Source organism: Orycteropus afer, unplaced genomic scaffold (assembly GCF_000298275.1).
Source record: "Orycteropus afer afer isolate SDZICR_OR568_19922 unplaced genomic scaffold, OryAfe1.0 scaffold01522, whole genome shotgun sequence".
Taxonomy (NCBI): Eukaryota; Metazoa; Chordata; class Mammalia; order Tubulidentata; family Orycteropodidae; genus Orycteropus; species Orycteropus afer.
The window spans coordinates 37736-54044 of record NW_006923109.1 but is presented as its reverse complement, the minus strand read 5'-3'; the positions used below and the strand labels follow the sequence as shown (position 1 = coordinate 54044).

At 41.2% G+C, this 16309-nt stretch overlaps 2 non-coding genes across 2 annotated transcripts; both read left to right on the top strand.

The window, feature by feature from the left end:
• Positions 1-4081: 4081 nt before the first annotated feature.
• On the top strand, positions 4082-4174 carry LOC122152079. Its single transcript, XR_006164388.1, has one exon. It is a non-coding gene; the product is annotated as a small nucleolar RNA SNORD116 (small nucleolar RNA).
• A 2464-nt stretch (positions 4175-6638) lies between these two features.
• On the top strand, positions 6639-6727 carry LOC122152080. The gene has a single exon (XR_006164389.1). It is a non-coding gene; the product is annotated as a small nucleolar RNA SNORD116 (small nucleolar RNA).
• The last annotated feature ends 9582 nt before the right edge of the window (positions 6728-16309 follow it).

The following is a 16309-nucleotide window of genomic DNA, read 5'->3' as shown; positions in this document are numbered from 1 at the left end:
AGGAAAATGGCTCACAAACATATAGAAGCCAGCAAGTCCAAAGTCCCTGGAGGAAATGTTGGGCTGGAGGCAGCCTTAGCTTCTGCAACTGCAGGAGGCCAAGAAGCTCAAGGCTGGCAGGCAGTACACTGACTGTTGACTCCAACAAAATACGAATCCAAGATCTTCAGGCCAAATGGTGGGCTGCTTATTCACGGAAAGTTTTAGGCAGCACACCAGAGTCCCTATCCACAGAAGATTGTCTCTCTTCCTATGATGTCCCTGGATACCCTAGAAGCAGGCCACACCCCTAGGGAAACTTCACTTGGGCAGATTGGCCACTCAGAACACAGTCATCCGATCCCATCATGGGAAAAACCACACAGAACTGGGGTCCAGCCAAGTTAATACACAGCTCCAAGTATCACAATTGCTTATAATCATAGAATAATATCCATACACCTACAAGGAAGGCCAGTTAATACTACAATTCACATTTACACACCAACCACCAAAACCAAAGACAAGGAAATTGAAGATTTTTATCAATTTCTGCAGTCTGAAGTTGACTGAACATGGAATCAAGATGTGCTGATTATCACTGGTGATTAGACTGCAAAAGTTGGAACAAAAAAGAATCACTGGTACTTGGAAAATTTGGCCTTGGTGACATAAATAATATTGGACATCACATGATAGAATTCTGCAAGAACAACGACTTATTCATTACAAATACCTTTTTTCCAGAACACAAATGGTGGCTATACACATGGACTTTGCCAGATGGAATACACGGGAATCAGATGGACTACATCTGTGGCAAGAGGCAATGGAAAAGCTCAGTATCTTCAGCCAAAACCAGGCCAGGAGCTGATTGTGGAACAGACCATCAACTGCTCATATGCAAGTTCAACTTGAAGTTAAAGACAATTTAAACAAGTCCACGAGAGCCGAAATATGACCTTGAATATATTCCTCCTGAATTTAGAGACCATCTGAAGAATAGATTTGATGCATTGAGCACCAATGACCGAAAAACAGAGGAGTGTGGGATGACATCAAGAACATCATCCATTAAGAAAGCAAAAGGTCATTAAAAAGACAAGAAAGGAAAATAAGTCCAAAATGAATGCCACAAGAGACTCTGAAACTTGCCCTTGAATGAACAGTAACTAAAGCAATTAGAAGAAATGACAAGATAAAAAAGCTGAACAAAAGATTTCAAAGAGCACCTCAAGAAGACAAAGTCAATTATTACAATGAAATGTGCAGAGACCTGGTGTTAGAAAACCAAAAGGGAATAACACATCCAGCATTTCTCAAGCTGAAAAAAACTGAAGAAAAAATGTAAGCCTTGAGTTGCAATATTGAAGGATTCTATGGGCAAAATATTGAATGATGCAGGAAACATCAAAGGAAGATGGAAGGAATACACGGAGTCACTGTACCAGAAATAATTGGTCGATGTTCATCCATTTCAGGAGGTAGCATATGATCAAGAAGTAATGGTACTGAAGGAAGAAGTTGAAGCTGGAGTGAAGGAAGTGGCAAAAAAACAAGGCTCCAGTAATAGTTGGAGTACCCATTGAGATGTTTTGATAAACAGATGCCACACTGGAGGCACTCACTCAGCTATGCCAAGAGATTTGGAACACAGCTACCTGGCCAACTGACAGAAAGTGATCCATATTTGTACCCATTCCAAAGAAAGGTTATCCTACAGAATGCAGAAATTATTGAACAATGTCATTAATATCACATGCAAGTAAATCTTACTGAAAATAATTCAAAAGTGGTTGCAGCAGTGTATTGACAGAGCTTCCAAAAAATGCAAGCTGGATTCAGAAGAGGACATAAAATGAGGGATATCATTGCTAATGTCAGATGTATCTTGGCTGAAAGCAAAGAATACCAGAAACATATTTTCTTGTGTTTCATTGACTATGCAAAAACATTCATTTGTGTGTATCATAACAATTTATGGATAACATTAAGAAGAATGGGAATTCCAGAATACTTAACTGTAGTCATGAGTAACCTGTAAATAGACTAGGAGGCTGTTGTTTGAACATAGCACGGGGACACTGCATGGTTTAAAATCAAGAAGGGAGTATGTCAGGGTTGTATCCTTTCAAAATACTTATTCAACTTGTACACCGAAAAAGTAATCTGAGAATCTGTAGTATATGAAGAAGAACATGCATCAGGATTGGAGGAAGACTCATTAATAGCCTGTGATATGCTTATGACACAACTTTCCTTGCAGAAAGTGAAGATGACTTGAAGCACTTACTGATGAAGATTGAAGACTACATTCTGTAGTATGGATTACACCTCAATATAAAGAAAACAACAATCCTCACAACTGGACCAATAAGCAGCATCAGAATAAAAGGAGAAAAGATGGAAGTTGTCAAAGACTTCATATTACTTGGGTCTACAGTCAATACCAATGGAAGCAGCAGTCAAGGTATCAGATGCTGTATGTTGTTGTTGTTACGTGCCGTCGAGTCAGCCCCGACTCATAGCGACCCCTCCTTGGGTTTCCGAGGCAGTATCACTACAGAAGTAGGATTGCCCAACCTTCCTTCCGAGGAGCAGCTGGTGGGTTTGAACCGCCAGCCTTCTGGTTAGCAGTCAAGTGCAGATGCTGTATAGTAATAATAATAATTAAAAAAAAAAAAAAAACTGACTTCTGTGGAGTCGGATCTCACTCATAGTGACCCCTCCTTGGGTTTCTGAGGCAGTATCATTATGGAAGTAGATTGTCCCACCTTCCTTCTGAGGAGTAGCTGGTAGATTTGAACCAGCAGTCTGCTGGTTAGCCGTCAAAATGCCTTAGGCACTATGCTACCAGAGCTCCTCAGATGATGTATAGCACTGGGCAAGCCAGCTGCAAAAGACCTCTTTCAAGTGCTGAAGAGCAAAAATATATCCTACAACACCAAGTTGCACCTAACACAACCCATGTTTTTTTCAGTCACCTCATATGCATGTGAGAGCTGGACAATGAATAAGGAAGATTGAGGAAGAGTTGATGCTTTGGAGTTGTGGTGTTGAAAAGAATGCTGAAAGTGTCATGGACTGCTAATAGAACTAACAAATCTGTCCTGGAAGAAGTGCAGCCAGAATGTTTCTTGGAAGCAAGAATGGCCAGACTTCATCTCACCTACTTTGGTCATGTTGTCAGAAGGGACCATTCCCTGGAGAAGGATATCATGCTTGGTAAAGTGGAGGATCAATGAAAAAGGGGAAGGCCCTCAACAAGATGGAGTGACACAGTAGCTGTACGATGAGCTCAGGTATTGCAATAATTGTGGAGCTGACACAGGCAATTGTCTAAAATTGATCTTTGGTACCATATTACCTAACTTTCTAAATACACATGAGCACAACAAAATATAGTTGAGTATATAATGTCATTCATGTGTACATATATTCATCCATCTATATTCAAAGTCAATGAAATACAGATACAAACTAACTACCCAGGAACCCAAACAGTTTTGTGATTATTGCCTATGGTGTACCTGTGTTCACATCTAAGCATGCATCTCTTTGTTTCTACACTTGTTGGGAGAATTTGTTATGGAATGAAAGCCAAATGAATTGAAGGAAGTTCCAGGTTTTCTTTTACTCTGGATCATGAAATGAATTACTGGACTAATTACTGTGCTGAGTACACATGTAGAAAATGGATTTCCCAGAGAAGGTCAGTATATTTGTGCTGAGATGCACTGATACCTTCAGGATTCCATAGGAATTTGACTGCTAACCAGAAAGCTGGTGGTTCAAATCCACCAGTCACACCTTGGAAGGAAGAATGGGCAATCTACTTCCGTAGTGATATCACCTCAGAAACCCAAGGAGGGTCACTGAGTCGGATCTGACTCAATGGCAGTGTGAGTGAGTGTGTGAAAGGACTTATTTCTTCTCATGTCAGAAATGACATGCAGATATCCACTTCTTCAGTGGATTGGCTCCTCTCCTTGCTTAATAGTGTGGCCTCATGTGCTCCATGGTACTGATAATATTCTGAATGCTTTGACTGTGCAACTGGACAGCTGATCCCTCCTACAAACCATTGGTTATGAATGTACCTGGATCGATGATGACTTCCACATATTCATTCCTTGGAAATCTGAAGAAAATGAGTGAAAAAATCCTTACCATCTCACTCATCAAACTGAAGTCCAGTACATTTTTTAATCTGGCTAGTACACTGGTGAATGACAATATACATTGACATCACTTCATACTCCAGATACTGCCAGAACTTCTTGAAGTGCCCAGTTTTGTGCACATAGTAACATCCAATCCTATAAACCTACCCAAGTAGGAGAATCCTTGGTTGGTTTACCCTACTTTCAGACCTAGCATACCCACACGTGAACATGTTCAGTGAACACATGTGTGTCCAGGCAGCATAGAAACCATGATCACATAGCAGGGGTCTCTTCTGTCTTTTTTTCTATATAATTACCCCATAGCTTCCAATATCTACTACAGGGAAAGAGAGCTACCATGCTGACTATCAGGTCATGCAATTAGCAAAATTTTTCTGCATTTTTGCTTGGGCAAGGGAAATGAGTGTCATTTGTGGTGTGTCGAATGGAAAGCAATTTGTGATGGTTATGCCACTAGTTATTTCACACGGAAAATAGTCCAATCATATTGTTTCAAAACATTATCTTGCCTATCATCAGGGCAAAATCCCATTGCCACAGCTTGCCATAAGAAGGAAAGAGGGAGAATACTCATTATATATATATATATATATATATACACACACACACACACACACACACACACACACACACACACATATGTCTCAAGTGTGGTTCAACACAAGGTTGTTTTCCTACAAGTGTCCTAGGTTTCTCTTTGCTTTTCCATAGTATAATAGAAGTTTGAGTTATAGATCCTGGAAGGAAATATGCAAACATGCATATATGAGAGCATTTTGGCCTAAGGCCCTTGATTACCTAATGTATATATTTGCAAGTTGTGATATTGGTTCTTTCTCTTCACTGAGTGTTGAAGAGATGCATTGGCATACACTTACTTCCATCATTAATGTCAAGGTGGAAGCATATACCATTCTCTCAAGTTTGGTTCCCTCCCTTCATGGTTTTGTGGTGTAAGTTTTTTCACAGAAACCCTATCTTACTGCATGGTATAGTGGACATATGAATTGTTATCAGAGTGCTTACTTCTAGAAGGCATGGTGCAAAGCCATATAGAGTAATTGACAGACATGAGAAGAAGTAGACTTTAACATTATCAGAATCTTCTTAGCTGTGGGTGTTATTTATTTCATTGGCTTATCTGTGTCACTGGGGTTGAAGCTGGGCTGCTGTTTTAGGAGAGACAGATAATATGTTAACACCTTTGAGTTTCAATTATACAAAATCATATAATCTTCAGTAACATCTTGGTGATCCTGAGAATGCATGTAGGAATTGGTACTTGAGGTTAGCCTGCTAGGTTGTTACGTTGCTGGCATTGCAGTGATACCTTTGAGTTGTGAGGTGAGTGATGAAATTTCACATGCTTCCGTGGCATTGAAATCCAAAGAATGTGAAAAGGCAAGTGAAATGGGAATGAGCCATATTCCCAGTTAGAGATTTTGGCCCAGAACATTGTACTTAGCCTTTGAGCTCTGGGCTGAGACTTGCTTTGGGGCATAGATGTGGTATTTTCTCCTTAGTTATGAATAAGTCACAGGTTTGAATTGGGTTTGACCTTGTGGTCTTTGTAGCTTGTGTCCTGTATTGAATTTCCTAGAAGTGCCACATTATATTTCAATTTCTAGATTTTATGGTGGTCATAAGTGGCTAAAAGAGGTTCATTTCTGATGTCTTCCCAACATCAGTGTTGCTGTCTAACCCATTGCCAAGGAGATGTAGAAAAGGAGGCAGGGGACTTTCAGAAGAAAAACATTTATCCACGTAACAGTGTATATTTGCTCCGCGGGTGTTTGAGATGAGTTATTATTATTAAGTCTTTGCTCTATACCTGAATATAATCCAGGTTCTTGACAGATATTTAGTGTCATGTTACTTAGTTCTCTAAAAACACACGTGTATACAAGCTAACATCCATATGTACATATTTTTACTGATGTACACATGCATTCATTTAATCCATCCATATTCAAAAACAAGGAAATATAGATGCAAACCACCCACCCGGAAACCGAATGGCTTTGTGATTGCTGTCTATGTTGTACCTATGTATGTATCACAAGTGTCCCTCTCTCTCTTTGCTCTGACACTTGTCAAATGGGTCGTACTGAAATGAAAGCCCAGGGCATCAAAGAAAGGTCCAGGTTTTATTTCAATCTGTACTGGAAAGGAGTTACTGAACTAATCGCAGCCTTGGATCCACATGTAGGAAGGGGATTGCCCAGGGTAAGTCAGTAGATTTGTGCCAAGACTCACTGACAATCTCATAGGAATTCCATAGGCCTGTACGGACCTATTTCTTTTCTTATCAAGAATGGCATGCAGACATCCAATTCTGAAGCTGACTGGCTTCTCTCCTTGCTCATTGACATAGCCCTAGATGCTGTATTTGTGCTGAAAGCCTTCTGGGTTCTTTGACTGTCTAATTGGATGGTCAAAACCTCTAACAATACTGTGGTTATGAATGTGCTTGAATCAATGATGACTTCCACATATACATTCCTTGGAAATCTGAACAAGAATGAAAAATCACAAATATCTCACTCATCAATCTGAGGTCCAGTACATTTTTTATTCTAGTCAATACACGGGTAAGGGGCAACAACTATTGGCTCCCCTTCATAACTCAAATACTGCCAGAACTTCTGAAAATGCCTGATTTGCAGACACAGATTGATATGCAATGTATAGCAGATTTGTTGTTTAGTTTGCTGCACTTTGAGGGCCAGTGAACCCACTTCAACGAGCATGTTAGTGTCCTGGTAGCACAGTAACTGTGATCCCATAGCATGGGTCCCTTCTGGCCATTTTTATCCTTCTGGCATACTCTTTATCTTCCTATCTCTAGTACAAGGAAAAAGAGCCTCATAGACCATGCTAAGAGCATCAGATCATGCAATTAGCGAGATCTTTCTGCATTTTTTACTTGTGTTAGGAAATGAGTGTCAGTGGTGATGTGTAGTATGAAAAGTCCAAGTTCAAAGTGCCAGACTCTAGGGGCTGTGTGAAAGCCCTCGACCTTGGGCTTCAGCTTTGCTTCTTGCTCTCAGCCCAGTGAAGCTGGAGGCATCTCTTCACTCAGGCAGCTGCTGGCTGATGAGGCTTACAAGCCCAAGGTTGACAAATAAAATGACATAGTCCCGATGTTACCAAACCACATGGCAGGCTATTAACTCAAGTCCATTGTAAGTCCCAAGGCCAGCAGAGCATGGCAGGCTTGCTGAACAGTGACACAGCTACATGCAGGGTCCAAGCATGCCATAAGCTAAAGACCATTCCCCAAGGCTTCTGCTTATGTACAGGAAGCAGTTCACATCTCCTAAGGCAGCTACTCAGCTGCTTCCACAGCAGATTCCACCATGGAGTTGATTACCAGTGTCATCATGCGGAATTCTACATCCAGCTGCCCACCCACTCAATGAGGCCCAGCCAAGTTGACACACAAACTGAAATACCACAGACATTGTCCATGTGTTTCAGTTACCTAAGATCTTAATAATGTTAATTTTTGTTATGTTTGCCCTAGGAAAGCCATATAGCAATTGGTACTTGAGGTTAGACAGCAGGATTCTTGTGTTCCTGAGTGTCATTGATTTCATTAGATTCTGGGTGTCTTTGTCAAGGCAATCCAGGTGTTTTATATGCAATAGATGATATAATAATGTCCATATGTTTCAATTATGCAAGGTCACAATGATGTTGGCTTTCATTCTAGTGGCCCTAAGAATGTATGTAACAATTGGAACTTGAGTTAGACAACAGTATTTTTGTGTTGCTAGCATGATGATGATGCCTTTGAATAGTGATATGCAGGGTGAGGTTTTCTGTGCTGCCACAACGTTGATGCCCAATGAAATGAAAAGGCAAGTAAAGAGGGATTAGGCCTCATTTCCAGTTAGAAATTTTAGCTTATAACATTGTGCCTATCCAGCGAGAGCCATGATGGTATGTAGGTTAAGAACTTGGATGCTAACCAAAAGGTCAGCAATTTGAACCCACCAACCTCTCCAAGGGAGAAAGGTGTTGCATACTGCTTCTATAAAGATCACAATTTAGGAAAACTTATGGGACAGTTCTACTCTATCCTATAGGGTCACTATGAATCAGGATTGTCTCAAAAGCAATAGGGTTTTATTATTATTATTATTATTATTAATGCACATATAATTTATTTTTGAACATTCAGCATAAGGCTAGTCCCTGTTAGGTGGAGGTTAAAGATTGTGGTGGTTATGTTTATGTGTCAACTTGGTTGGGCCTGGTTGAGTGGCTGGGCAGCTGGTGGTAGTTATTTCCCATGATGAGACTAGCAATCAACTCCACGGTGGGATCTACCACAAGCAGCTGAGCCTTTGGGATGTGGTCTGCTTCCTGTGTTTAAGGAGAAGCCTTGGGAATGGTCTCTAATCTATGGCATGCTTGAACACTGCATGTAGCCATGTTGTTGTTCATCAGCCTGCCATGCTCAGCTGACCTTGGGACTTCCAATGGACTTAAGTTAATGGCCTGCTGTGTGGTTTGGTAACATCAGTACTGTGCCTTTTTACTTGTCAATCTTGGGGCTTCTCAACCTCAGCAGCCAGTAGATGTCTGAATGAAGAAATGCTTCTAGCTTAAGTGGGCCAGGAGCAGGAGGCAGAGCTGGACCCCAAGGTTGAGGGACTTTCACCCAGCCCCTAGAGCCTGGCACTTTGAACTTGGACTTAAAGCTTCCAAATTGTAAGAATAAACTCCTGTTTGTTGAGGCCATCCCATTTGTGGTATATTCCTGTCAGAGTGGCACTAGGTAACCAGAACAAAGATGTACCAAATTTCCACCATTTCCTAACTGCTGTGCTATTCTGTCATCTTTAAGATTAACTACTCTTCCACTCAGTATTCTCTCTCCAACCTAAGGGTTCTATAGTTCTCTGTAACATCTCACAGAACTCATGAACTGCCAAGAAATTGGCTCATGTGGTTGCGGAGGCTGGTAAAGCCAAATCTGTGGGTCAGGTATCAGTCTGCAGGATTCTCCTAAGCTACATTGTTGCAGGTGCCAATGAACTCAAATCAGCAGGTGAGAGGATATGGCTTCTGATTCACTAGGATGTGAAGCTGATGAATCAAGTCAGACTGTAGGCTGCTGTCTCAAATCCCACCACCTGTAGGTCAAATGATGATGAAGCAGAGCAAGAGAAAGAACTTTGCCAGGTCATTTAAACACACACACATGTATATATATAGGATACACACCATACTTTAAAGGAATCTAAGGGTGGTGACTTTAGTCAGACCCTCTAGTGAGGCAGTGACTCAAGATACAGTTGTACCTTAATCCTGCCTCAACATATTGGACAACTCCCGCCAAAATGGGATCATAACCACAAGCATAGAGGCTAGGAATTACAGTACACACAAAGTGTAGGATTGTGGCTGAAGGGCCATTTAAGTAAGTCATTGTACCACAGGCCACACCCGGGCTCCTCTAGACATTGGCTCCTTACACCTGAAGGATTAACTTTCCCCTCCAAATCATTTTACCAGTCCATAACAGTCATTAACAATTATTCATTTCAGTAGGACAGAGAATCCTAAGGGTACGATTACTCCAGTATCAGACATTCAGGTCTGAGGCAAATGTTCATCTGTTCTGGTCAGATTTTTAAAAAGTTTGTCATCCTTTCTAGCCTCTGATAAAATTTAACTGAGAAAAGATCATTACCTTGCTCTGAGCCTCTCCCGAGGTATCAGCATAATGTTGGATTTTCACTTGAGCATAACCCATTTATTCATTCCTCCTTTACTTTCAGCTATTATTTTTCCTTCCTTCCATTTGTCATTCGTTTTACCCAAACTTTTCCACCTTGAAAAGGGATATCAGATTCAGCCGCTGTACACATCCAGATGGTAGCAAGACCAGTCTAACAAGTGCTTCTCTCTCATTCTGCTCCCATCTATGCTGGGTAGGGTCACATAAGTATAACACTATTGGGCTATCTCACTCACTAGGCATTACATAAATAATTCATTGCCACCGCAATTTTGTCACATAGGTACAGTCTATCCCATCTGACCCTTGGGACTTCTGGGATACAGGTTCAGGGGTATAGTTACAGCCTCTTGGTTAGGGATCAACTTTGCTTATGGTACCCTCAGCCATATCTCTGCTCTTGGGACGACTGCAGAATCTGCCATGAAAAAAAAAAAAAAAAAATTTCTGGTGACAGTGGTACCTGTGTCCTCCTCACCCTCTCTACCTAGATCCCCTGGAGGAACAGGAATCTGTCCAGTGGTGATCTTCCCTTTCCCTCTCATGTTGAGTGTGAGCATACATTCATGAAGGCACTTGAGTCAGCCCCTCATGCCTTTTTCTCCACCTGCTGTATATAACAAATGTTTGAATTGCCCATTCCAGTTATCTATCAAACGGTTACTCTAAGGGTGCTAAGTAACATCAAACTCAAACTCGGTGCTGTCAAGTTGGTTCCAACTCATAGCAACCCCCTTTGGGTTTCTGAGGCAATAAACTTTATAGAAGTAGATTGCCTAGTCTTCCTTCCACAGAGTAGCTGGTGGATTTGAACCACCAACCTTCTGGTTAGCAGTAAAATGCCTTAGGCATTATGCCACCAGAGCTCCTTTAAGCAACATGGTATGTCCATTTAACATGATATTTTTTTGGCCCATTTTTCTACCTTTTAGCCTATAAAGTGTGTTCTTTGGTCTGGGGAATTATAACTTTGTGGCCCAAAAATGATAAAATATTTTTAAGTATTTATCCCCTTGAGGACCCACTTGTAGCCACTTGGTGCCACTGGCATCATTGGTCTAATATAATCAACTTGCCAGATGTGTGCAGTAGCACCCCACCCCTACTCCCCACCCCAAGAATCTGTCCCATAGCCATCTGCAACCTCTGTCTTTCTTCATGGCAGACCTAGAGGCTCTTACTTGCATTTTGTTCCTCTGAGGGTACAAGAGGGATGTGTCTAGAGTCAGTCCATCTCTGGACTGCTACAGTATACCTATATCTACTCATTTCATGGGCCTAATTGGCCACCTAAAGGAAGCATATCAACATGTCTACCTGTTGATTCCAAGAAGGAGATTCTTCTGATGAGCATCAACTTGTCTTATTCTAATGTACTTTCTAAATTCCCAGAGTACTTTCTATAGGCTCATATCCCTTTAATTGTCCACTTTTCCATCACCCATTTGCTTTGCCATATAGCCAGGCTGTTGGCCACTGCCCATGACTCAGTAAAAACAAAAATATATAGACTCTTACCAATGCCCAATTCTTCCATCACCGCCAGAAAGACAGCATTACAGTTCAGCCCATTGAGATGACCTGTTCTTTCCTCTTCAATCAGGGTCTTTCCATCTACTAGTCTTAATGCAGCATCTTTCCCTATCAAATGATGTCCATGTATCCTGGAACTGCCATCTGTGCATCAAGCAGCCTTCTGCTGGTCTGCATAAAGTTACTCATAAGGCACTGGCTATGTGGCAATGGGCTCTGCAAGCTTCTCAGGTAATTCGAGTAGGACCTATGAGAAAAGAGGCTATCTACTCATAGATACAGTGGGTGCCATCCTGTATGCCCCCAGTAGCTTATTCTTAGATGAACTATTTTCATTTTATTATTGGAACTATTTTGGCCAATACCTTCCTTATTAGAGTGTTTGTCTGACATTATCTAATACATGGGTATTTCAAGTATCTTGATGACTTTATGTCATTCTCTCATTGTTACAGTTTTGGTCAACACTGAATAGCCGGCAATTAATTGCTTTTCAAATGAAGTATATTGTGATGCATCATCTGGAAACTTTTTAGTCCAGAATCTTAATGGTTGCCGTGTGGCAGTGTTCTCAAGTTTTTGCCACAAGCTCCCGTCTGCACAACCCCTTGTGGCAGACACCTCCAAAATCATATATGAATGTGGATTATGAGGGCCTAAAGTCAAGTAGAGTGATACCACTTGTAATTCTGACATACACTACCATTGCTTGGACCCCCATACAAACACGTGTTCTTCTGAGTGGTTTTGTGGATGGGAGCCAACAATATTCCCAGATGTGCAATATTCGTTCTCCAAACTCAAATAGCCCAGTCAAACGCTGGGTCTCCTTAGTTTTGGGGATTGTTGTTGTTGTTGTTAAGTGCCGTCAAGTCGTTTCTGACTCATAGCGACCCCATGCACAGCAGAACGAAACACTGCCCGATCCCGCGCCAGCCCCACAATCCCTGCTATACTTGAGCCCATCATCGCAGCCACCATGTCAATCCATCTCGTTGAAGGCCTCCCCCTCTTTCATCAATCCTCCACCCTACCAAGCATGACATCCTTCTCCAGGGAATGGTCCCTTCTTACAACATGACCAAAATAGGTGAGACAAAGTCTGGCCATTCTTGCTTCCAAGGAGCATTCTGGCTGCACTTCCTCCAGGACAGATCTGTTAGTTCTTTTAGCAGTCCATGGTACTTTCAGCATTCTCCGCCAACACCACAACTCAAAAGCATCAACTCTTCTTTGGTCTTTCTAATTCATTGTCCAGCTCTCACATGCATATGAGGCAATTGGAAATATCATGGCTTGTGTCAGGCACACCTTAGTCCTCAAGGAGATATCCTTGCTCCTCAGCACTTGATACAGTTCCTTTGCAGTTGACTTTCCCAATGCTACATGTCATCTAATGTCCTGACTGCTGCTTCCATTGGCATCGATTGTAGAACCAAGCAATGTGAATTTTTTGACAACCTCAATCTTCTCTCCATTTATTGTGATGCTGCTCATTGGTCCAGTTGTGAGGATTTTTGTTTTCTTTATATTGAGATGTAATCCATACTGCCGACTGTATTCTTCAACCTTCATCAGTAGGTGCCTTAAGTCATCCTCACTTTCAGCAAGCAAAGTTGTATTGTCTGCATATCTCAGGTTGTTAATGATTCTTCCTCCAATCCTGATACCACGTTTTTCTTCATATAGTCCAGCTTCAAGGATTATTTGCTCATCATATAGATTGAATAAGTGTGGAGAAAGGATACAACCCTGACACACTCCCTTCTCGATTTTAAACCATGTAGTGTCCCCTTGTTCTGTTCAAATGACAGCCTCCTGGTCAAGGTACAGATTCCTCATGAGTACAATCAAGTCTTGGGGATAGGTAGCAATAATAACTTATTCTTAGTGGTCTGTAGAAGGAAACAGGTGGCTCCTACCCAAATTATTCACAAGAATTTCACCTTGGGGCAGGGCTCTGAATTTTCTAGATTGAGTGATCAGTGTTTATTGGGCATGTGGGGCACCTCTGTTTTAAATCTGCCATAGCCTGTTCTTCAATATTTGATATTAAAATAAAATAAATAAAATGTAACACTACACTTGAGATCTGTACCAATTCCAATTATCTTCTAACTGAACTATTATAGTGTTGTTCTTGTTGTTGTTATATGCCGTCGAGTCGGACCCTGCTCATAGCGACCCTTCCTTGGGTTTCTGAGGCAGTATCACTACGGAAGTAGATTGCCTCATCTTCCTTCCAAGGAGTGGCTGGTGGGTTCGAACTGCCAGCCTTCTGGTTAGCAGTCAAGTGCATTAGGCACTACACTACCAGAGCTCCCAACTATTACAGTAAGTCACTAAATTAAAGTAATTCTGTGGCAACACATTGAAAATATATTTTGATTCTCCCACATGAAAGCAAACTGTGGCTGGCTCTTTTCCAAGACTGAAATGGAGAAACAGTATTTGCAAAATTAATCACTGCATACCAGTTTCTTTTAATGTGCTGTATTTTCTGCACCATTCATACCATGTTTGGAACAACTGAAGCCACCAGTGGCATTCCTTCATTTAGGCCTTGATAGTCTTCTGTCAGCCTCCATAACCCATCTGCCTTTTTCATGGGCCATACAAGTTTTATATACAGAGAATTTTTTTCTCACCAAATACTCTAGCCTTTAGCATACTTTAATCATAGTAGCAGTCTTCTTTTGTCTACAAATATCCTATACTGTTTCAAATAAACAACCTGAGTGACTTCAGGCAATTCTAATGCATCCTATTTGGCATGTCCAATCAATACTGCCCTAAGGGTAGACTTACTTGCCTGCAGTTTTATAATATGAGTTAGAGGGAATGTTCCCCAATTAGACATAACATCCATACCAATAATATATTCAGATAAGGGATCAACTGCTTCATACAAGATCTATTTACATCTTCTAATTTTCATGCTAAATTTCATCTTAGTCTCATCAACTGTTGTATCCCTAGTTCACCAGGCTAACCTTAGACCCCTTCAACATTTTATTGACAGGTTTTGGGATAACAGTACATAGGCTCCTATGTTCAGGAACCCCAAGTTCCCTACCCCTGGGCAGTTTTATTTATAGATGTGCATATTGCCTCAGGTAACTTGCTATGAGCTGGACCAGAAGACATTGGCCACCTTATCAATCCATATATTGATCACCTAGCTGAGTCTCTGATTCAAATGGTCCCATGATTGGTATCTCAACTTCCTGAGAAACTATTACTAAAATGGATTGTGAGAGAGACTAATTTATGGGCAGTGTCTTCATTTTAAGGATCTCTGGTGGTACATTAATTAATGCATTCAGATGCTAACCAAATGGATGGTGGTTCAAACCCATTAGCTGCTCCTCAGGAGAAAGATGAGCCTTGGAAACCCTAGTGGTTAGTTCTACTCTGTGTAAACGGGTTCATCATTAAATTTCTACTGACTGGGGTGAATAGAATGGATTTGTTTAAGCTTCTTTAATGTTTAGGGGCCAGTATCATTTTCCCTTGGTCCATCCAACCTCTTGTAGTGATGCATTAGAAATTTTGTCTCCATTACATCAATGTCTGCACTCATCCCATTTCTTAGTAACCATCCAAAAATCTCCATTATGCTAGGGTAATTTCTTTCTCCATTGTTTCTTCTCATTCTCCTATAAATCACTCTTATGTTTCTTGCATCTCTAAGACCCATGTGAGGAAGCTGCATCAATAGATCTGACACAGCTTCTCTCATTGTATGTTGGTTTCACAGTAGCAAGATTACAAGGGGTACCCTTTTAGAATGGGTTGCCTTGATTACCATATCTGCCATGACCTGTGTAAGGGCAATACTCATATTATATTCACCATAAAGCCATTCCAACATGGCCTGCATTAGTAGCTCATTAGCTGCTTCCTCTGAAGTTTTCCATGGGATATTTTGGGGGGGGGGTAGTTTTCTTGCTCAGGGTAAACAAATCTTACTACAAATTTTATCCACTTTACAGGGCTGGCTGCCCTCTCCAAGGTAACCTGCTATATAACTGGATCCTGTATCATCATTCATGACGCTTCCATAGTGAGTTGTAGGTCTTTCTTGAACCCACACTCTTCCATTCTGTAACATTCAAAACTAAAGATCCCAGCCTTAAAAAAAAAAAAAAAAAAAAAAGCCTACTGACACCAAGTAAATTCCAAGTCAGAGCAATCCTTTAGGACAGGATAGAACCACTTGCTAGGTTTTCCAAGGCTCATCTTTCTCCTGCAGAGCAGCTAGTGGGTTTGAATCACTGACCATTTGGTTAGCAGCTGAATGGCTTAATCATTGTACCACAAGAGTTACTTAAAATAAAGACACTGTCCCTAAATTAGTCCCTCTAATAATCCATTTTAATAATAGTTCCTCAGGCAACTAAGATACTGATCTACAAATTGAAACAACCCCTTTACACTATACCCCCTGGTTTCAGTAATTACTTGTTTTTGCTTGTTCCCCTCCTGAACTACCTTTTCAGTGACCATTAGTTACAGAGGTATTTCCTGTTGTTCAAACACATTTTCTCCTTTTCTGGTCAGCCTTTGGACCAGTGGTCATAGTTCTGACCATACTGAGCTGGACTTGTTTCAGTGCTCTAATCCTCCCCTACATTCTTTTTACCTACCATTCCAGCAATTTTAGCTACGAAGGAATTGTATTTCTTGCCCTTTCCTTATCATTCTGTATGTCCATATGCATCCAATTGTTGTTGTTGTTATGTGACGTCAAGTCGGACCCGACTCATAGCGACCCCTCCTTGGGTTTCCGAGGCAGTATCACTACGGAAGTAGATTGCCCCATCTTCCTTCTAAGGAGTGGCTGGTGGGTTTGAAC